Below are 24,102 nucleotides of genomic sequence, written 5' to 3' on the forward strand. Positions count from 1 at the left end.
CCCCGTTTTGTAGGCGAGGAGGGGGGGTGGCTGCACAAATGCAGGCGTTTTCTTAGGAACGCCTGGCATTTGTGGGCGGCCCTACTGACATCACTTGTGATGTCAGTAGTGGACTTCCTGCTCTATTAGAGCAGGAAGTCCACTCGGGCTTGCGAGAGCCGAGACCCTACCACAAGGTCTCGTCGCAAGCACGATGGTCGCGATAATCATGACAGACTCCAGGCCGCTCGCACAAGCTGTGGGTGGTCACCCACAGTTTTGCGAGTGGGCTAGAAAAAAAAAAACACGCCCTGATTCAGAGCGAGTGCTCGCCAGCAGCGAGTGGCTCTGAATCAGGCCCTGGAAATGAGGGTAAGGATGTGCTGCTGTCAAGTAAACCAAAGAAGAAAACTATATTGGAGAGTATATTTCTGGAGCTGGAGCACCTGTGTAGAACAAAATTGATACTCGGGCACTGGAGGAGTGCATTGAGCAAGTTCATATAGTGGCTGGCTGATGTGTGATTCCCTGCATGAGTCATCAGTGCTGGAGTTTAGTGGTAACATCTGAGAGAGGTGTTATGTCATCTCTAGCCTGAGCCCAGCTGGGTTCTGTTAAGGATTATTTCTAATTGGGAAAGCCAGCAATCAGTGGCCTGCTGAGTGTTGGAGGCAGGCCAGTGCTATCCATGACTGCTAGTACTGACAATGTTTGAGTACCAATATAAGCATTTAGCCAGAATTTCAAAAATCAAATTTTATGGGGTACAATTTGCTTTATTTACCCTGGATGCATTTAACTCTGATTACGCCTCTGTCCAGTTGCAAGGCACCATGTACCTACCAGGGAGGGATAGAGGGTACTGAGGCAAAAACCTAAGTGAACTGGGCCCCAATATTTCCTTTGCTGGCCATGGTTACTTGTACAAGCAGAGAAGCATACACATTTTTACAGAAAAATGTGGGGGCCTGATTCAGAGCCGGACGCAATCAGCCGTTCGCCCGCAGTAGGTACGACCATCCAAATGTCAAACCAAGCGCTCGCACGGGTGGTCGCTCGTAGCGAGTCTTCCGCCCCATATTTCCACAACCCCTCCTCTAGCTAACGAGCGTTCGAAATAGCGACCACACTACTCGTTTTTGGATGAAGTGTTCGCTCGCACAAGTATGACCGGAAGTAGGCCTGTCATTTGTCGATTGCCTTGTTTCTTCTTCGTTAAACATCCGTGAATCGATTGGTGGCAATCATTACCTTAATTGACTTAATTGTTGGTCGAAAGTTTTCAATCTTGTTTCTTTTTTGAATGTCAATAAACTTTATTGTTTGTTTTGTGTTCATTTTGGTCCAAAGAATCCGTCCGCTTTTGACGGCAAACTTGTTTTTTTTCTATCCAAAGGCAGTTTGTTTGCTTTTTTAATAGCTTTTATTTTGGTTTATAATTTTGAAATTGTTTTATTTCCGGCTTGTTGCTAACGCATCCAAATACAGCAAGCCAATCATAAGTCACAATATATTTTTAGGGGTTGTTCACATGACTCACACATTAACCAATAGAATTCTTCATGTTATTTATGAAAGTACATTAGCCAATCAAAATTTAGGGGTCCCTGTAATTAAACTGATTTGTGTAAAAAAAAACAAACCATTGCCATCATGAGAGCCAGTGCTTTTACACGGCGTGAGCTGCTGGTGATCACTGAAGTGCTGGATCGTAGAATTACCAACATGCCGCCCCCCGTCACCAATCAACGCAAGCGCCGGGCATACGCGGAGGTGCGGCGCAGGCTGCGGGCCATGGGATTTCAGAGGACAATTGGCCAATTAGAACGCCGGTGGTCGGATTTATGACGCCGGTTCCCACACCTACTTGTGCATCTTCGGATGAGGATCCATCGGCGCAAGTGGATATTTGAATGTTTATATATCTATGACAATCTGTTGTTACTTTTTGTCTTTGCTAATGTAAATTTGCATTAATGCGTGTGCATGTGTGCAGTATGCATTTTTTTCGGGCTAAATGAGACCTTGTTAATGTTTTTTTTTTAAATTAATATTTTTTTTTGGGTTAATGTTTTACATTTAAAATGTTTTTTGGTATACATATTTGCTAATATTACAAACTATACATCATTTAGGTCAGGAACGGATCCAGAGACAGAGATGGAGGCCTGCCTGACCCCTCTCCCCAACTCCCACCATCTCCTCCCCTGCCCACTCCTCCCAAATTTCGCCACCCTCCCCTGACCTGGTCATCCCTATTTCCCCTCCCTCTCCTGCTCCCCAAATCCAAATAACCCCTCCCTCCCCATCCACATTCCCACACCCTCCCCTGATGCACCCACTCCTGAACTCAACCCCTCCCCTTTATCCCCCCTGGACATTTCACCACCTTCTTCACCCATCCACTGGCCCACTTCGGAGGAAGAGGATCTGGGCCAACCTGGCCCTGAACCTGCAGGTATTTTGTATTTTATGTTTGCAATTATTGTGTTAAAATGTGCCCTATATGCATAGACTGTGGTATCCCTGCTTACAATCTAAGGGCAGTCCATTTTTTTTTTCTTTTGGGTGGTATTTGTTCAAAAATTTGGCCCCAAATTTAATTTTTAATTTTTATTTTTAAAATCTTTTTTTTATTTTAAAGTTTTTGGGAGTTTGTTTTCCTAAATTTTGGCCAAATTTATTCATGTTTCAAAACAAAATAAACTTTACAATAACCACATATGCCAGGAAATGAGGAAAATACAAGTTTCATTGTGCTTTTTTAAATTTCTATACTAAAATCAATATACAAATTGTGTAAGGATTATTTAAGATCCCAAAGTGATTGTTCAAACCACTATTCTCATGTTCATGTTTTGTTTTTGTTTTTTTGGTGCCAATTGGTAATTTAGTCAAATTTATGTTACCACTATAGTTTAGCACCAAAATTAGCATGGTATGTAAACTTTATTTAAGTGTAAATTATACTGTTTTTCTTGTATGTTTTTCTTAAAAAATTCACATTTCATTAAAACTCATATTTGTCTTTCTACAGACCCAAGGAGGCGGGATCAAGCAATTTTGGGCCAGATAATGGCGATGAGGGGACATTTGGTCCAGCTGCTGGTCGCAATGGACCATTTAATTGTGTTTTTGAGAAATTAATTTATTATGTTATTTTATTTTGTTAATAAAAGCTGTTTCTTTAAACAAATCTCATTTATTGACTCCAAAATTAGCTCACAAGGTCAATCAATTTTTTTTTTTTTTGGTAAACATTTGGGTTTATGGAATTTGCATATGAAAATGCAAACAATGTGGCATACTACATTTTTGGAGTAAGTATTCTTTAAAATTTTAACTTTAAAAAACAAAGAGTGGTTTCCAAGACTTTAAAGACATATTTGGACATTCCAATAATTGGGCCAATTGACATTAACTCCATAATGTTTTTCATAAATACCCTTATGTATTTATTTAATTTATTCAAAATTATCCATGCAACTCCCAAAATAGGAAAATAAATATGAAAAAAGGTAGGCCAAACTATGCAAACAAGTTGTTAATTGTTATGTTGTTTTTAAAATTATTTTGAAAAAAATTTTTTAAATAAAAAAAACAAACACTTGTAAATTAAGTTAAAAGGTACTGTCCATTTGCTGGTTTTTCATGTACAAAAAAACTAATAATTTTAAAATTTGTTTATTATACAATATCTCACAATAAAAACCAAATACACACAAAGATTGGAAACAAAAAATCAAGAACTGGTTGAAACTGGTGCATGCCAACATGTTGTCCAAAAATTAGGTAAGAAACACATTTGTCCAGGTGTAAAGGTCATTTGTGAGTCATTAATGTCACAGGCGAGCATTTTCAGGAAGTAAGAAGGTTGTTGTTTGGATTTTGCACAAGAAAAAAAAGGTTACAATTTGAAACATAGGATAGTAAACACACATAGGCCCTCATTCAGAGCCGCTCGTTAACAGCAGTACGCTCGTTGCGTTCCGATGTTGTGAAACCGCGCATGCGCCGGTGTAACACTGCGCATGTGCGTACGCCAGATTGCGAGCTTTTTTTCACTCGTTCGGCAAATTGCGAACAGGAAGTGACATGTCAAATGTGATTGACAGAACAGGCCGTTTTTGGGCGTTGACGGGGGTGGAGATGGAAAAACGCAGGCGTGGCGAGGCGTTTTTGGGGCGTACATAAATTAGCTCATGCGAACGTCCAATGTGTTCGTACCAACTCATACGTCACTGGCTGATCCTCTTTCCGTACAAACTGCTCGCACAGCTTAGGGTCTGGATTACTCGACCACAATGGCGATGGCCTTGTCCTTTTGCCCGGGCCTCCGCGATGTTTCATCGATTTATCACGGCTTGTCAGATAAACAATCAACTTTGGATTGAAAACCAGCTTGTAATGTTTTTTTTTTTTTCCCCTTTGTAATAGCACAAAACCGTACGCAGTTGAAAATCTCGGCTGCTAATTTCAGGATTACACAATCAATTAGCGTTTTTTTGTAGGAATGTATTTTACAATTTGGTTAGTATTTTTGCATTTTGTAACAATATTGTAATCATGTTTGTGTGTATTGTAACCTTTGGCATTGGGCTGCTTTTTTTTTTTAAATTTATTCCAAAGTGTTCCTTAAAGTAACATTTTGTTTTAACCCTTGATTTTGGGAAAGTCCCAAACTCAGATTTCGTTTTTCCCTTGTGGGATAGAATTAACTATAAACCAATTGTCAATTAATGTCACAATACAGTTGAGAACAATTTGTAGGTTTTATTTGCAAAACACATTTGAAAACAAATCATGTGCATTGTCATGTACATTTTTGGGGTCCTTGTTACCCACTAATATTTGGCACATATTTTTTTGTAAAATTATATTTTTGGAACAAACACGACAAAATAAAAAAAAACAATTCACAAGAAAGGAGAGGGAAGTTTTGGCCAGAAAGGAATATGGGGCAAGCACAGAAGGAGTGTGGGCAAAGTAGCCAGTGCTGTCATCGTTTCTTTCCCCGTTTGGCTGGGGTAGGGTGGGCGCCAGACCGGCTCCGGGATGTCCTCTGGCTGGCCTGTCCAGAGGCAGATGTTGTGGCCTCTGGACTAGGCACAGGGCTAGGCACATTTGGAGGAATGGCTGTTGTTGTGCCAGAGGTGGAGGATCCTGATGTTCCGGCAGGAAGGGAGGTCGGCTCCACCATGTGCTGGCGAACGAGCTGCTCCAGGGCATTGGCGATTCTGATGTTGGCCCTGGTATTTTCAGCCAGGGCCTGACCAATGGTCACGTTGGCCGCCGCATTTTGCTCCAGGGCCTCAGCCACCCGTAGCAGACTGGCGTCCATCCTCTGCAGAATCTCCGTATGGGAATCCGATTTAAAATTGAGTTCTGTGAGGAGTGCCACTGCCTGCGAGGGGGATTGCCCAGGACTGGCTTCTGCAGGGTCCTCAGCCGGATGTACTGGTTCCTCCCCTGCAGAGCCAGCAGAAATTCTGCGGCCAAGGCTCCCCTCTGGAGCAGACTCATCCGCCTGTGTCTCTGTGAGAAAAAAGAGAAAAGAGGAACATTAGAATCTACATATTGTCACATTAACATTTCAGAGTTGGTTACATCACAACATTTACCTGGGACAACATGAGGAGCCGCAAAATCTGGCATGTCCGTGTGGGATATTTCACACACCCCTGTGCCAGCTCTTCCAAATCATTAAACTCCAATGACACAGGGGTGGGACCCCCACCTGTCCCCCTTGCATGCCTAGCCCTGTCAGCCATTTTTTGTTTCAGGCGATATTTGAAGTCTTGCCATCTGTGGGTGAAAAAGTAGCCATTATTCCTGCATTATTTCACCCTGTTTTTTTGGGGGGTCAAGTTTTTACTTACCGCCGTTTGACATCCCGGGCTAGACGGACATAATCACCCACCCTATTGACAGCACTGGCTATCTCCTCCCACATTCTCCACTTCTGGCTTGCACCCATATTCCTGTCTGCCTGTGGCAGGATGTCCACACACTTCTGAACCAAAACCTCCATCTCCTTTCTTGTGAATTGGGGCTGCCTTTTCTTTTTCCCTGCTTTGCCCGGAATACTGGGCCCAGCAGCCTCTTCCATGTCATCCTCAACACCTATTTTCAACAAAATTGTGAAATTTTAGCTTGCAAACTTTCACTATATTCTGTCTCAAAATAATCCTTGTTTGGAAATGCCAGAAAAACTTACCGGCCGCCTCTTGGCCATTGTTTGGCTGGTCTGTAGCCATTTCTCATACCAAAACAAGAAATACACCAGACCGTTTTTTTTTGGTCGTGACGTATTTATACATGCGTCCTTATTATTCGTCCGCATCATTGATTGTGCGTTCCTATGATCCCTCCTTAATTTGAGCGGGAAAAGAAACACTATTTATGGCTTTGGCCGTCACAAGTCTAGGTGGCGGGTGTTGGTTGTTGGAGGTTACGTTGGTCGGAGTGGATTGTTGGCGGGAATTGTATTTGGCTGTGTTTAGCGATTTTTTCAGTGCGTTTTTTTTAGTTTATCTTTCCGTTCGCTTTTTTTGGTGTGGTTCTTTTAGTTGTGGTGTATTTTTTTGGTAAGTTTTTTGACGTCTTCCTTTTGTTCAATTTGGCTATCCTTCTTTTATTTAGTTTTTGCTCGCTAAATTTTTCAAAATTCTCCTTTTGTAGGTTTCTTGTGGCTCTGCCCCAATGACCTTTTTGTCCAGTGACTTATATATCCTGTATTGGTAAGTTTGGTTTTTCACTTGTTTGTTAAATGTTCATGTAATTTTTTACGCAACTTTTGTGCACCTTACAGTTTTTACCTTTGGTTCTGTGTTTCCTAAATGTCTGAACTAATTAGCGCATTTTTGTCTGCTTATTTTCTGTAGTTAAATTGCAAACTAATTAGCGCATTTTTGTCTGCTTATTTTCTGTAGTTTAATTGGGTGATATTTACCGTTCCCAATCTTGGTTGTTGTTTGGGCCCCAAATTGTGGAAGTCTGTGCACTGTCGGTTTGCTCTTTGGAGAAATGTGTGTTTATCCCCTTTTATGTTTTGTCTATTACCAAATTAAGAATCCTAAATGGCCACCAAACATTTTTTCCTTGTTCGAGTATTTTGTTTTTTAGGCTTTGTAAATCATGACAATACCCCGGCATGTAAGCATCATTGGATTGTATTGTAAAGATAAGTATTTTTCGTTATTTTTTTGGGCAAACAAACCTTAAATTCAATTCTTGCCATTTCAGGTTGTTCTTGGTCGGATTGTTGTGGCCATGCTCCCGGAAGCCGACCAACCTCAATCTCGTCCCAGGCGTAGGCATCGTAGGCGTGCAAGGCCCCAGATATATCGAACACGTGTCACCCTTTTTGGAATGCCCGATGAGGTGTTAAGACGCTACCGTCTTCCGCCCCAAATCATCATAGACACTCTTTCAAATAGAGAGTGATCTTCAGTGGCAAATTGACAGTCCTACAGCAATACCACCACTTACGCAATTTATGGCGGTGTTACATTTCTGTGCCTCAGGATCCTTTCAAACCACGGTGGGAATAGTTGCTGGAATATCCCAATCCTCCTTTTCCAGGATCCTGAGGGCAGTGATGGAGGCCCTTTTCAAGCACCTCCATCATTTTATTAAAATGCCTTTGGATATGGGTGCCCTTAGTGTGGCCAAGGCCAATTTTTACCAAATAGCTGGCTTCCCACACATCATAGGGGTTGTGGATGGTACTCACATACCACTTCAGCCTCCAGCACGGCTGGAGGCCATTTTTAGGAACCGCAAACACTATCACTCACTGAATGTAATGGTGGTATGTGATGCCTCCCTCCAGATCCTGTCCCTGAATGCAAAATTACCCGGGAGTGCACATGACTCATTCGTCATCCGGCAATCAGGGATATGGCAAAAATTAGACAACCTACAAGCTGGTGATGCGTGGCTTCTGGGTAAGTGGAGACCTTTAGTACATACCAATGCTAAGCTTGATACACAGTCTTCCTGATGTCACTTCTTTTTCACAGGAGACAGTGGCTACCCTTGCACGCCCTGGCTGCTCACTCCTTATTTGGCTCCCACACCAGGGCCACAAAGTAATTTTAATTCCGCACTTACAGCCACCAGGCAAGTGGTGGAGCGCTGTATCGGCCTTTTAAAAGGCCGATTCAGATGCCTCCACCACTCTGGTGGTGAACTCATGTATTTGCCGGATATGGTTTCGAAAATTGTGGTCCTGTGTGGGATATTTCACAACATCGCCATAAGGAGTGGTGTCCCAATGCAGCCAGAGGATGCCTTGCCTGAGGATGGCCCCCCCAAGGTTGGTCGGAGGTCAGTATGTGGGGGGGCCATACGCGATGATGTGGTGGCCAGATATTTTAGGTAATTATTGGCACAAAAGAAGTTCTTTGACACAATGTCATAAGGATTTTTAGAGACCATCAAATTAATTGTTTTTTTATTTCCCATCTTGTGTTTTATTTCATAATCTTTTGGACTGAAACGATGTCAACTTCCTGCTACCAAAAAATGACTTCATGGGGACACATTGGATATATATTCTGGACCCAATTTTGAAATGCAACATTTGTTGAATCATGTTGGCATGCTCATTCATCAACCAGTTCTTGATTTTTCTTTTAATTTTTCTTATGGTGTTTGCTGGTTTTTACATTTTGTTATCACTGTGTGTATTGTTTGTGAACCAACACGTTTGTGTTTTTTTTATGTGGTGAATAAATTTTTTGCTTTCGGAATCCCCAAAATTTTATTGTACATTACAAGCAAGTGTAAGCAGGTTCACCCACGTTAAATTTGCTTAAGGGTTAATCCTGTAATGTGGCAATTTGCACATTATTTAACTATGCTTTGTGGGTCCAAACCAACACCAAAAGGTATTATGTAGAATCAGTATGCTTTGGAATCTCGGCCTAAGCAGGTTTCCCACAAAATTGTAACATGTACATTTTTTAAATTTAAAAAAAAAAAACTGTAAACTTGCAAAACCTATTGTTAGTGTTAGCTGTTTCATGTGCCTGCTTTAAAAAAAACAACATAACACAATCTTAGTGACATTAGTTGCAAATACTTGCTGCAAGAGTCTACTTATGTAAGTTTAAACAATCTAAGATTTTGAGACAAGGAATGAGACTGAACTCAAAATGTAACTTTTTAATTAGGAAAAATAATTTGCGGGTTAAAACAAAAAAATGAGGGACGCAGGATCCCTGCCATACGATCCAGGACCACCAGCAGGCCGATCACGTGCCCCTGCATAACTTGGACGCACCCGGCTAGGTCCGCCAAACGCCGCTGGTCCTCTGTGGGTTAGAAAATTGTAGTGCTTACTACAATGAATCCATAATTTATGAATCTCAAAAAAAACACAAGCAAAAGAGAGTTATCAAAAAGTGACAATAGTGTTGCAAAAAGCACATTTAAAAAAAACCCCAGAAGCCCCAAAAAATGGACAAACAAAAAACCATTAAAAAAAACAACCGTAAGCCAGACATACAAGTTTGACTGTTTTGCCATGTGGGATATGTGTATGGGGAAATCAGCTGTGAAATGTAAATACAAACAGATATATAACAAAACTTTGGGAAAACCAAAAAAAGGAAAAGGCACAGACAAAGGATTAGATCAACACATTTTCAACAACAAAAAATGATAAAAGGGAAACATACCGTTATGAATGATGGCTGGCCCCGAAACAACTCCCTCGTCCTCCTCGGAGGTGGTAAAATTTCCCAAGGAGGTGGGAGGGGTGATCACCGATTCCGGAGATGGGGTGGTCAAGAGAGGGGTGGGTTGAGGGGAGGGGGAATTGGGATGGAGGGGAACTAGCACAGAGGGATGGGCGACAGGGTCTGGGCAGGCTGGGGAGGAGGGGGAATTTTGGGTATTTTGGGGAGAGGAGGTTTGGCTGGGGGTAGGGGAGAGGGGACGAGAGCTCCGTCTTTGACGGCGATGACGCCGTAGTCTTCGCTCTGCCCCTAAATGATGGAAAACAAATTGAGGTTAGTTTAGAACATCTACTTGTTAAACGCTAATTGTTTAACCCAAAAAAATGGAAACATGCACATGCAGATATGAGTACAAAGAATAAACAGGCCATACAAGAAAACATGCACATGCAGATATGAGTACAAAGAATAAACAGGCCATACAAGAAAACATGCACATGCAGATATGAGTATAAAGAATAAACAGGCCATACAAGAAAACATGCACATGCAGATATGAGTACAAAGAATAAACAGGCCATACAAGAAAACATGCACATGCAGATATGAGTACAAAGAATAAACAGGCCATACAAGAAAACATGCACATGCAGATATGAGTACAAAGAATAAACAGGCCATTCAAGAAAACATGCAAATGCAGATATGAGTACAAAGAATAAACAGGCCATACAAGAAAACATGCACATGCAGATATGAGTACAAAGAATAAACAGGCCATACAAGAAAACATGCACATGCAGATATGAGTACAAAGAATAAACAGGCCATACAAGAAAACATGCACACGCAGATAGGGCCACAAAGATAAACATGAAAACCAAAGACAAAAAAACATACTTTCCGCTATCCGCATGCGAAAGCATGCCAGCAAACGGGGCGTCCGCCGTTGAAGGTCGGACCACCTGCGCTCCAGCTGGCCAATCTGGCGGCGTGAGCCGAAGGAACGCAGGCATCCACGAACCTCCGCATAGGCGGAACGCTTTTCACGATTGGTGATGGGGGCAGGCTGGCTGGTGATCCGCCTGTCCATCACCTCTGTTAAAACCAGGAGATCGCGCTTGGTGAATGCAGAGGCTCTCATGATGGCAATGGTGTATTTTTAATAAAACAGTTTTAATAAAGACCAGAAAATAATTTTGATTCACTAATGTAGTTGGGAAATTAACAGGAAACATTCTATTGGTTAGTGTATGAGTCATGTGTTCGACAGGGCCAAAAATCTATTGAGAGTTATGATAGGCTTGATGCAGTGACATGCGTAAGCTAATTTAAATAAAGAAATGAACCCAGTAAAATATGCGTGGGTAAAAACACAGAAAACAAATGGATAATTGGCTCAAACATGTATTTTGGCAAAAGAAAGCTAATGTTTAAACCGTACGTATTCTGCGGGTAAACACAAACACGGACAAGAGTAAAGTTTATTGCAATTCAAAAAAAAAAAAACACATGTGAAGAGCAATTAAGCTAATTGATATATTGATTGGCATGATACGATTGAGGGAGGTAGGCAGAATAAACGAGCAGGTAATCGGAATCTGAAAGGGCCACTTCCGGTTTGTACTTGTGCGTGCATTCCCTGCAAGCCACATTGGGGATGTACGCTCGCTATTTGGCTCGCTCGTTAGGTAGAGGAGGGGTCAGTAGACTTTGGGGTGGAATTTTAGGTGCGTTCGAAATTACGTGCGAGCGCTTAAATTTACATATTTCGGCACGTACGCCGAACGTACGATCGGCCACTTGCGTCCGGCTCTGAATCAGGCCCATAATTTTCAGTCTTCACAATGTCAACAAATGTAAAACCAAGGAAATTCTGAAAAAGCGTGAAACGACCTCATCACGTATGGCCCCCCCTGACACTCTCCTCCGACCAACCTCGGGGGGTCCATCCTCAGGCAAGGCATCCTCTGGCTGCATTGGGACACCACTCTTTATGGCTATGTTGTGAAATATCCCACACAGGACCACAATTTTGGAAACCATAGCCGGCAAATACATGAGGTTGCCACCAGAGCGGTGGAGGCATCGAAATCGGCCTTTTAAAAGGCCAATACAATGCTCCACCACCTGCCTGGTGGCAGTAAGTGTGGAATTATATTGAGTTAGTGACCCTGGTGTAGGAACCAAATAAGGAGTGAGCAGCCAGGGCGTGCAAGGGTAACCACTGTCTCCTGTGAAAATAAAAAAACATTCAGTCAACAGTGTTTGGTTTAAAAATTAGGGGTACCACTTACCCAGAAGCCACATGTCACCAGCTTGTAGGTTGTTTAATTTGTGTCAAAGTCTTGATTGCCGGATGACAAATGAATCATGTGCACTTCCTGGAAATTTGGCATTAAGGGACAGGATCTGGAGGGAGGCATCACATACCAGCTTTACATTCATTGAATGGAAATGTTTGCAGATCCTAAATTTGGCCTCCAGCACTGCTGGAGGCTGAAGTGGTATGTGAGTGCCGTCCACAACCCCTATGATGTGTGGGAAGCCTGCAATTTCTAAAAAATTCTGCTTCACCACATTAAGGGAACCCATATCCAATGGCATATTAATAAAATGATGGAGGTGCTTAAAGAGTGCATCCATTACCACCCTCAGGATCCTTGAAAAGGAGGATTGGGAAATGCCTGCAATGCTCCCAACTGTGGTCTGGAAGAATCCTGAGGCGCAAAAATGTAACACCGACACTGCGTAAGTGGTGGTATTACTGTTGGATTGTTAATTTGCCTTTCAAGATCACTCTCTATTAATGAAAGAGTGTCTAGGATGATTTGGGGTGGTAGGCGATACCACCGTAAACCCACATCATCAGGCATTCCAAAAAGGGTGACACGTGTTCTAAATATCTGGGGCCTTGCACGCCTACGATGCCTACGCCTAGGAGGTGTTCAGATTGGTCAGGGTCATGGACCATCGCCACTATAATTCGCCCAACATCAATCTGAAATGTTAGACAATGTAGTTATTTTTACAACATTTAAAAAGAAGAAAATATACTTTATCTTTTTTACACATTAAGAAGAATCTTACAGGGTTAGGCAGTGACATCTTGAAGTAAACCTCCGAATTAGATTTAACATAAAAAAAAAAAATTCAAATTACCACAAAATAAAGACAGGCTAAGGCAAAAATATAAAGAATGCATGCACTACACAGATGTTGTTAGTGTATGCTTTTATTCGAATAATGCAAAGTACGCTGACGCCACAGACAGGAGATATGCAAAATTTACGCAATAGAGGATACAAAATACCACTAAATGGTACGCTAATGCCACAGACAGGAGATGTGCAAAATATACGCAATAGAGGATACAAAATACCGCTAAATGGCATGGTACGCTAACGCCACAGACAGGAGATGTGCAAAATATACGCAGTAGAGGATACAAAATACCGCTAAATGGTACGCTAACGCCACAGACAGGAGATGTGCAAAATATACACAATAGAGGATACAAAATACCGCTAAATGGTATGCTAACGCCACAGACAGATGTGCAAAATATACACAATAGAGGATACAAATACCGCTAAATGGTACACTAACACCACAGACAGGAGATGTGCAAAATATATGCAAGACATTTCGCATTTTTGATGGCCAAATAATTATTTGGGCAAAAAAAATAAAAAATGCATAGTGAGACCCCTTAAAAAAACATGATAAATGTTAACAATAAACAGGGTCTAATGTATGTCAATAAACACTTACCGTACAAAGGCGATCCCGAAAATATAAACGCAGTCCACAAGACGAAAGGAGAGAAAAAAAAAACATAAAAAAAACCAACAACTTTAAAACAACCCAAAAAGCGACCCACCAAACTTACCTCAACACCAAAAAAAAAAACTTAGTAAAAAAACTCAAAAATGCGAAAAAAAAGAACAATCGACAACTCGCACAAAATCCAAACAACAACTTCACAAACCACTACTCCACACCTATAACAACCTCCAACCACTTCAATCAACCCACCCCGAAACAAGGCCACAAAAAAGCCTTAAATAGACCTAACTTTCCCGCTCAAATCAATGACGCACAATAGATGCGCCCGTATAATGCACATGCATCTATAAAAACATCACGAGAGGCCACAATGGGTTTGCTGAATTCAAGGGTTTAATCATGTCCACTGAATAGCAGCAAAGCCAAAATCCAGGACCGAACAGTAAGTAGCTCCAAATTTAAAGTTACCACACAAAAAAAAAACAATAAAATAATTATTGTTTTATTTTTTGTAAGGTGTTGAGACTGACAATGAGGAGGCTGCGGGGCCTAGTACCCATGCCAGGGCCAAACGAAAACGGCAGCTGCAATTCACAAGAAAGGAGATGGAGGCTTTGGTGCAAAAGTGCGTGGATAACCTGGCACAGGCACCCCGAAATATGGTTGCAAGCCAGAGATGGAAACTGTGGGAGGAAATAGCCAGTGCTGTCAATGGTGTTGGTGATTTTGTCCGTTCAACCAAAGAAGTCAAATGCCGGTAAGTAAATCCTGTAACCTATTTCCACAATTCTAAAAACTTAGTTAAAAAACTAAACATACATTTTTAAACAACAGATGGAGCGACTTCAAATATCGGCTCAAACAAAAACTGGCTGATAGGGCTAGGCATGCAGGGGGGACAGGTGGTGGGCCAACCCCTGTGTCATTGGAGTTAACCGATTTGGAGGAACTGGCACAGGGGTGTGTGCAGGAAGAGGAGGTGTTTGGCGTGTCCAACATGGACACAGATATGCCAGACTTTGCGGCTCCTCATGTTGTCCCAGGTAATTTAGTTATAAATGTTTGAACAACTTGTTTAAATACAAAGACAAATGTACTAATATTTTTATGATCTCTCTTTTTCACACAGGCACAGAAGAGGACGAGTCTGCTCCAGAACTGAGGTTTGGCCGCAGTAGATCTGCTGGCTCCGCAGGGGAGGAAGCAGTATTTCCGGCTGGGGACCCTGTGGCGGACAGTCCAGGGCCTTCCCCCTCACAGGCAGTGGCCCTTCTTACAGATCTCAATGATAAAACGGATAAAAACACAGAGATTCTGATGAGGATGGATGCCAATCTGCTACGGGTGGCGGACGCCCTGGAGGCAAACGCTGTGGCCAATGTCAGAATAGCTAATGCCCTGGAGCAGCTCGTCTGCCTGTGCATGTTGGAGCCAGCCTCCCTTCCTGCCGGAACATCAGGGCCCTCCACCTCTGGCGCAACATCGGCCATCCCTCCAAATGTGCCTAGCCCTATGCCTAGCCCAGAGGAAACACCAGCTACCTCTGCCCAGGCACGCCATACAACCAGACAGACAAAATCATGCTCCCTCCAACATCAAGCCAAGCGGGGGAGAAGGCGTTGACAGCACTGGCTAATTTCCCCAAATTCCATCTCTGTGTTTGCCCCATATTTTTGCTACACCAAACCTCCCTCTCCTTTCTTGTGAATTGTTTTTTTTTTTACATTAATTTATTTTTGGGATGTAAAATAAAATAAAAAATTGGCTGAAAAAAAAGCCACATTTGTAAAAAAATTTCAACATTTAATTTTGGAAAAATAAAAATCCCTTAAAAAAAAAATATGTGTCAAAATCATTAGCAAATGGCTAAAAGGGACTGGAACAAACATACTTAAATACATAACAAAGGTCATATACTTAAAAAAATGTTTCCATCCAAAAAACATAAGGTAACAGGTAGGTAAACAATAACACAAGCAAAGCAATTAGTAGCTGATTGTCTTTCTGTATTGTCACCAAAATGTAAACAAAAATTTTAACTTTCCAAAAAATGTGTTGGGCTTTTTAAAAACAAAAAAAAACTGACAACAACATGCGTACGGAATAGAGCCAAAAAAAACCCCATTTTTACCTTTATTTTAAAATTTATTTTGTGATTGCTGTGATTACAAAACACAATCATGGCCATTGAAAATCACCTTCTCGCAAGTGATCCAATTATTAGGTGATTGGTCTTGTGTCTTGTAAAGGAGAATAGCAAAACATCGATTTGCTAAGGGAGCTACGAAGAGACCATTGTCTTTGCGAGATCCAATACCCTACCACAAGCTGAACGAGCAGTCATAATGGAAACTGGATCACACAGACGTCTCCAAAATAGCGACCAAATTGGACGTTCGCACAAGATAATACATGTACGCCCAAAAAACGCCTTGCCACGCCTGCGTTTTCTCATCTCCACCCCCGTTACCACCTATAAATGGAACATTCTGTCAATCAAATGACATAGTTCACTTCCTGTTCGCTATGTATACGAGCGAATGAAAAATGACCGCAATGATCCGGCCGCACATGCGCATGCGTGGTTTGAAACAATCGAATGCGTACGAGCGAACGGCTGAATGCGTCCGTCTCTGAATCAGGTATTTAATCCTATGAGAAGGAAATATAGCAACCTCAAATTCCTGGTGATTTAGGGGTAGATGTACTAAGCATTGGATAGAGATAAAGTGAAGAGAGATATATAGCACCAACCAATCAGCTCCAAACTGCAATTTTTGAAACACAGCCTGTAAAGTGACAGTTAGGAGCTGATTGGTGTATACTTTGGGCCTGATTCATCACGGATCGCAACTGCAACAGTGTACGCAGATTGGTCGATGGTGCATACTCCTCATGCACATGCACCACAGTGTGTGTGTGTGTGAGATAACATTGCGATCGCTCACGCAGAAAGAAAGCCATCGCAGAGTGAGTGACAGGAGGTCAGCGTCTGTCCATTTAGACACCGTTGCATGGGCGTACATAAATTAGCCACTATAACGGCATACACAGCTTGTGTACTCAGGGCCTGATTCAGACCCGGACGCTATGCTGCGCTTGCTCGCATTGAGCGATTTTTTGCAATCTGCGCATGTGTATGCTTGTAGCCCGCAGTCGGGCCGCTATTTTGAGTGACAGTGCCATTTGTGGGTGGAACAGGGGAAGGTGCTTGAAAACGGGGGTGTGGATGTGCGAACGCAGGCATGCCCGACTGTCAGAATGGCGTTTAATGGGTGTGCATAATTAGCAAAGTAGCGTCATTACACACGTGACTGGGTTGTATTTTAGCCAGAACTGCTTGCAATGTTGTGGTGGGAAAAGGCTATCTAAAGCACTGCGAGCAGCTCCAATGGCTCTCGATGTTGCCAATTAATTCTAAAACTGCCGGAGATGACGTGTGTTGCAAGTGGCAAAGGGGCGTCTTTATACAGGTGCGAGCACATAGTGCAGCCGCTCGCTATTACCTAGTGGGCGGCTTTACGCGACGCAGTGCGAGCACGTGATTTAAATAGCCGGCCCCTTTTGCGGACGCAAATAGCGTCTGGGTCTGATTCAGGCCCTCACTGCGTACAACGAGGTTAGCATTTTCTGAGTAAGGTCAGGGCTGCTGCAATTCTGCATGAGGGGCCGATGTTACTCGATATTCCCGATGTATACGAGGGACTGCAAGGTATTACGGATGTGAGTGAGCGGTAGTGGGCGTCTCTATGCTGGCTGTGCGATGGCTTTGCAAATGCATTCATTAGCATATTTTTGCAGCAGATCTGCGTGTGTAATCGCAGCTGCGATCACAATAGAATTCCGTACTGAATCAAGCCCTTTATCTCTATCCACTTTATCTCTCTCTAAGGCTTAGTACCGTACATCTACCTCTTTTAGAATTTAGAATGCAGTTAACATCTAACATACTGTATGTGTTTATATAAAATGATTCTAACCCACTGACAATATTTGAGACTAGAAGAACAAAAAATAAATATATACCAAATAAAATACCATTGGCTATGCATTTATAAATAAAGTAGCAAGTCAAAATCTCTGCATTTGATATTTGCAATTTTACAAATCTTTAATTTGTGCATTTCTTGAATTATATTTAGATTTCGCTATTTCAAAGTTATTAATTTGAATAAAAATCTGTGGTTTAACTGTTTTCTTTAAAACGTAGAGGATTGATGGGCTTATGTGCAGTTGAATCAATGTGTAATTGTGTCTCGGTTACATGAACACGGTTGTAGTGTGCTCGGTCTACGCTGCCCAGCCGCCATTATGTCTCCAGGTATAAGGAGATACAAGTCAATAGTACAAAAACATGAGTATGAGTATGGTTAAAAAAAAACTAATTAGTGCTGTGTTATGAATACAATTAATAATCTCTGTATATGTTTAGGTTATACTATTAGTTTTCACATGCTACACATAATTATTTATGCACATGCACAGTACGGAAATTTGTATCTTACACAAAATTATTTGATGTACATCTAACTCTTCATGAGTCCCAGAGATTCTTAGAACTATGCTTATAGTATCTGTATCTTAATTTAATATTGGGTACCAATCTCCTGTTATTTTGCTCATACAGATTAAGTTCTCATCTCTTCGGTGGGTACCTGCTCATCCCTACTGCCACTTAGGGGTAAATTTACTAAAGTGAGAGTTTTTAGAAGTGAGTTTTAAAAGTAATGTTGCCCATAGCAACCAATCAGATTCTACTTAACATTTAACTAGCACCTTCTAGAAGATAATAGATAGAATCTGATTGGTTGCTATGGGCAACATCACTTTTAAAACTCACTTCTAAAAAAATCTCTTTTAGTAAATTTACCCTTTAATGTGAGCTACAGTATATAAACATAAGACCACCAGGTTCTAACTGGTTATATGATAGTGAACAATTAATAGCCACTCTATACTATGTCCTATTCCACCTCACAACAGAACACCACTGGGGAAGTACCATCATCCGGGGGCTCCAAGCCGAAAACCAGCTGAGATTTTATTACCATAGGGCCCCCGGCTCCTTCCCTGCAGCGCCGTGGTAGCCGGAGGCTGGAGTTCTGAACAGGAGATGTTGGCAGGATATTGCGCTAAGGGGGCATTATACAGTAGATCAGCAAAGTCGATACCTGCAGGAGGCTGAAAATGTTGGTTAACCCAGTGGGATAAAACAGACTGCAACAACATGCTATGCTCATTAGCTAGACAAAAATGGAAGAAAGTTAAAATACTTGCCGACATTATAGAATCATTTCCACGAACACTAAGCTGCTGATTGGGTGCTTTCCAGCACCTCAGTCACATTAACGACTCAGTAGATTCTGGAACGCTTCAATCCCCGACTTTTTATCTTTAAAGGATTTGACCAATTAATTATTAACCAAAACAGCCAACTCTCTCCCAACATTCAGGAGACTCTCAGATTTTTGGGACTCGGGTAACCTCCAACCCGCTTCCTACGTCACCATTGCCCCCTGTGCGTGATGCCACGATCTGCAGCTTTGTGTCACATGGCAGGCCTAAATAATGCAATATGTCGGCTACCCATAGTGGCCACCTCCATCCAAATAATAATTGGCGGAAAGTATGTTTTAAAATTTCAACAAATATTTACTAAAGATCAAGGATAAGAACTACATTATTATATGAACATAACATAATTCTGTTTTTCTGGGGTTTTTTTTTCATTTATTCTACACAGCCAGTGTGTCAGAATGCTTAGCTAGATGTGTCACGAGAAATTATGTGTAGCATGTGAAAACTAATAGTATAACCTAAACATATACAGAGATTATTAATTGTATTCAGAATACAGCACTAATTCAGCACTAATTTTTTTTTTTTAACCAGACTCATATTTATTACAGATATACTAAAATATCACAAGACTGTCAACAAATGTTTTGCAGCACTGAGAAGATTGGAAATCACTACATTAAAGGATCATTTCCAGACATTCAATTTTCACATATAAGCTGTACTTGTACTTGTAGCTTTTCACATATTAAAAAAAGGTTACATATTAAGCAGCATGCTCACCAGAGCCGGCCCTAACCAATTTGGTGCCCTAGGCAAGATTTTGTCTGGTGCCACCTAGCAGATAAACCCACCACCAAGCTTAATGTTACGTTCAATATGAAAATTTGCGCTCCAATGCACAGCGCCCATCACCCCTCACCCAGCACAGCGCCCCTCTCCCCTCAATGCTCAACACCCCTCTCCCAGCACAGCACCCATCACCCGTCACGCAACACCACTCTCCCAGCACAGCACCCCTCTCCCAGCACAGTACCCATCACCACTCACCCAGCATAGCACCCCTCATCCAGCACCCCTGTCCTAGAACAGCACCCCTCTCCCAGCACAGCACCCATCACCCAGCACAGGCACAGCACCCCTCATCCAGCACCCCTCTCCCAGCAAACCACCCATCACCTCTCACCCAGCACCCCTCTCCCAGCAAAGCACCCATCACCTCTCACCCAGCACAGCACCTCTCACCCAGCAAAGCACCTCTCATGCAGCACCCCTCTCCCAGCACAGCACCCCTATCTCAGCATAACACCCCTCGTCCAGCACCCCTGTCCTAGAACAGCACCACTCTCCCAGCACAGCACCACTCTCCCAGCACAGTACCCATCACCACTCACCCAGCATAGCACCCCTCATCCAGCACCCCTGTTCTAGAACAGCACCCCTCTCCCAGCACAGCACCCATCACCCAGCACAGGCACAGCACCCCTCATCCAGCACCCCTCTCCCAGCAAAAAACCCATCACCTCTCACCCAGCACAGCACCTCTCATGCAGCACCCCTCTCCCAGCACAGCACCCCTATCTCAGCATAACACCCCTCATCCAGCACCCCTGTCCTAGAACAGCACCCCTCTCCCAGCACAGCACCCATCACCCAGCACAGGCACAGCACCCCTCATCCAGCACCCCTCTCCCAGCAAAAAACCCATCACCTCTCACCCAGCACAGCACCTCTCATGCAGCACCCCTCTCCCAGCACAGCACCCCTATCTCAGCATAACACCCCTCATCCAGCACCCCTGTCCTAGAACAGCACCCCTCTCCCAGCACAGCACCCATTACCCAGCACAGGCACAGCACCTCTCATCCAGCACAGCACCTCTCACCCAGCACAGCACCTCTCACCCAGCAAAGCACCTCTCATGCACCACCCCTCTCCCAGCACAGCACCCAGCAACCCTCTCCCAGCACAGCACCCAGCACAGGCACAGCACCCCTCTCCCAGCACAGCACCCATCACCCAGCACAGGCACAGCACCCCTCTCCCAGCACAGCACCCATCACCCAGCACAGGCACAGCACCCCTCACCCAGCACCCCTCTCCCAGCAAAGCACCCATCACCTCTCACCCAGCACAGCACCTCTCACCCAGCAAAGCACCTCTCATGCAGCACCCCTCTCCCAGCACAGCACCCCTATCTCAGCATAACACCCGTCGCCCAGCACCCCTGTCCTAGAACAGCACCACTCTCCCAGCACAGCACCACTCTCCCAGCACAGTACCCATCACCACTCACCCAGCATAGCACCCCTCATCCAGCACCCCTGTCCTAGAACAGCACCCCTCTCCCAGCACAGCACCCATCACCCAGCACAGGCACAGCACCCCTCATCCAGCACCCCTCTCCCAGCAAACCACCCATCACCTCTCATCCAGCACAGCACCTCTCATGCAGCACCCCTCTCCCAGCACAGCACCCCTATCTCAGCATAACACCCCTCATCCAGCACCCCTGTCCTAGAACAGCACCCCTCTCCCAGCACAGCACCCATTACCCAGCACAGGCACAGCACCTCTCATCCAGCACAGCACCTCTCACCCAGCACAGCACCTCTCACCCAGCAAAGCACCTCTCATGCACCACCCCTCTCCCAGCACAGCACCCAGCAACCCTCTCCCTGCACAGCACCCAGCAACCCTCTCCCAGCACAGTACCGCACCCCTCACCCAGCACAGCACCCGTCTGGCTGTACACTGCATCCTGTCCAGCGAGTCCACCCAGAGCTGCAGTTTGCAGGGGTGGCTGGCACTGGTAGACTGCAGAGAGAGGAGTCAGTGCAGGCGCTCTGTCTGCTGGACTCCACAAAATCCCATGGGAGGAGGAGTTGCTGCAACTGGGCATGCACAGCAGCCCTCCTCCAGTACCCATTCTTGTTGTTACCTGCTCCCCGGCCTGTTTGAGTTGCATGATTGGAGCTGAGAAGAAAATGAATTAATTTCAAAGAAGACAGGTAATTAGCTTAGCATACGTGAGGCAAGTGGCCAAACGGCCACCAAGTCTGTGAATTTCTGATCAATTTCATCTACTCATCAAGAAGGAGATGTAACCAGTCGAAATATAGGAAAAGTTTAATCTAATATGAGCCTAATTTCAGTTCAGATACAGTAAAAGGAATGCATATAGCTTGCAAATGATAAATAACTGGTGTATAGAAAACCTACAGTGATCACATATCTACATGAAATAAGCTTATTAATATATATATATATATATATATATATATTTTTATTTTTTATTTTTATTATTTTTTTTTTTTTTTTAAATATGAAGATGTTAAGGCGGTAATGCCAAAAAATGTACAGAATATAATTGGTTCTGCACCATTTTTGGGCAAACTGTAATTCACACCTTGGGGAAATTATCTGCCCCCCATAAGCATCTACACTACCTTCATGAGGGCTCTCCCACTGAGATATGTTTATATACCCTGAGGTTAAGATGGAAAATTATTAGATATGGAGACTTATTCTAACTGAATAGCTGTCCATCTTATTTTTCCTCATCCCAGGCAACAGATAATATGAATATAAATGTTATATTCCTGTAATTTGCAGCCTTTTATTTTTTTATGACTGTATCTGCACTTTTGTATGTCATTTATGTTTTTTTTTTATTATATCTAATGTGTACCTTGTTATGTTAAATCTATGCAATGTAATAAGTTTTATCCTGGTTACTCTAGAGAATTCATATGCCTTTTATGAAGAGAATTATTGCTTGACTGTGCTAACCCTGGGATATCTTGAATTAATTACATTTTTGAATGCTAGAGAAATATGTCTAAAGCCTTCGAATGCTGATTTGTTATTATTACCAGTAGCATAGTGTGTGCCAGTGGGTACATTTGGGTAACAGAATTAATGTATTAACTCTATGATGACTTGTTTGTGAATTTTTAACCCTTTTAACTAACAAGGAGCATAGTGAGTGCAAATGAGTATATTTGCGTGGCAGCATTGTGTAGTCCTATGGACCTCATGCAATATGTGGCAGCAGATAATAGGTATGGGAGCAGAAGGATTCAGTCAATCTACAACCTGTGTAAAAGTAGTCAGCCATACTGAGTGCTGAAATCCTTTGTAACAGCAAGAGCTCTGGGCCTGATTCAGAGCCGGACGCTATTTGCGCTCGCTCGTTCAAAAAAAGGGGTCGGCTATTTAAATTGAGCTCTTTGCGGTCTGTTGATGCCTCTATGTCTGAGCGAGCGAACGAAACATTCGCTCGCTATTTTTTAAAGATGCCCTCTGGCCGCTCGCATCCTACGTCATCTCCGCTATTTATTAGATTAATCGAGTACATCGAAAGGCGTCTGAACTGCTCGCAGTGCTTGTGGTTGCTTTTTCCTACCGCAATCATGCGAACAGTTCAGGCTAAGAAACAACCAAGTGACGTGGTCGATGAAGCTGCTTTGTTAATTATGCACACCCTTAAAACGCCCGTTTTGACCGTTTGGCACGCCTGCGTTCGGATCTCCACTCCCCGTTTTCAAGCACCTTCCCCTGTTACCACCCACAAACGCCTCATCCTATCACTCAAATTAGCAGGCACTCGCTATTTGGCGAGCGCTCGATTTCCGACCGCACTGTCTGGTTGGCGCATGCGCATTACGACCCGTATGCATGCGCAGTTGTGCGAACATCGCTCGGAGCGAACGAGCGGCCGCTTACGAGCGGCTCTGAATCAGGCCCACTGTTCTTGACAGTTAAATTAATGAAAATAGAAACAAACCATTTATAAAATGCATCTAATAGTTTAAACATAGTTTACTGTCCTACAAATAGGTTGTATCCTCTTAAGTCCAATACAGTAACCTTGTTTGGATGTATATGGGTCATAGAGCCTCATTCAGAGCTGAACGCTCTGACCAGAGCGCTCGCTCTGAATCAGGGCCGTCCCAGCTAAATTTGGAGCGGCCTCCTGGCCGCTCGCATAGCTGTGGGTGACCACCCACAGCTTATGCGAGCGGCCAAAAAGATGGTCGTGATGGTCAAAGCCCATCGCGACCATCGGGCTTGCGACGAGACCCTGCGGTAGGGTCTCGCTTCCGCAAGCCCAGGAGTGATTTTGGCTCTATCAGAGCCAAAATCACTCCCGCTGACATCATTACTGATGTCAGTGGGGCCGGACTCAGACGGTAGGTGTTCCCATGGCAACGCCTCCGTCTGGCAGTCACGCCCCCGGCACGCCCACCAATCAACATCGACAGCACGCCCCGTTTGGTGCGAGACCCGGAGCGACGGAGAGCCCGTCGCTATCCGGGTCTCGTGCATGCGCACGACGGAGCTCCCT

The sequence above is a fragment of the Taudactylus pleione genome, unplaced genomic scaffold (assembly GCF_031769625.1).
Source record: "Taudactylus pleione unplaced genomic scaffold, aTauple2 ptg000788l, whole genome shotgun sequence".
Taxonomy (NCBI): Eukaryota; Metazoa; Chordata; class Amphibia; order Anura; family Myobatrachidae; genus Taudactylus; species Taudactylus pleione.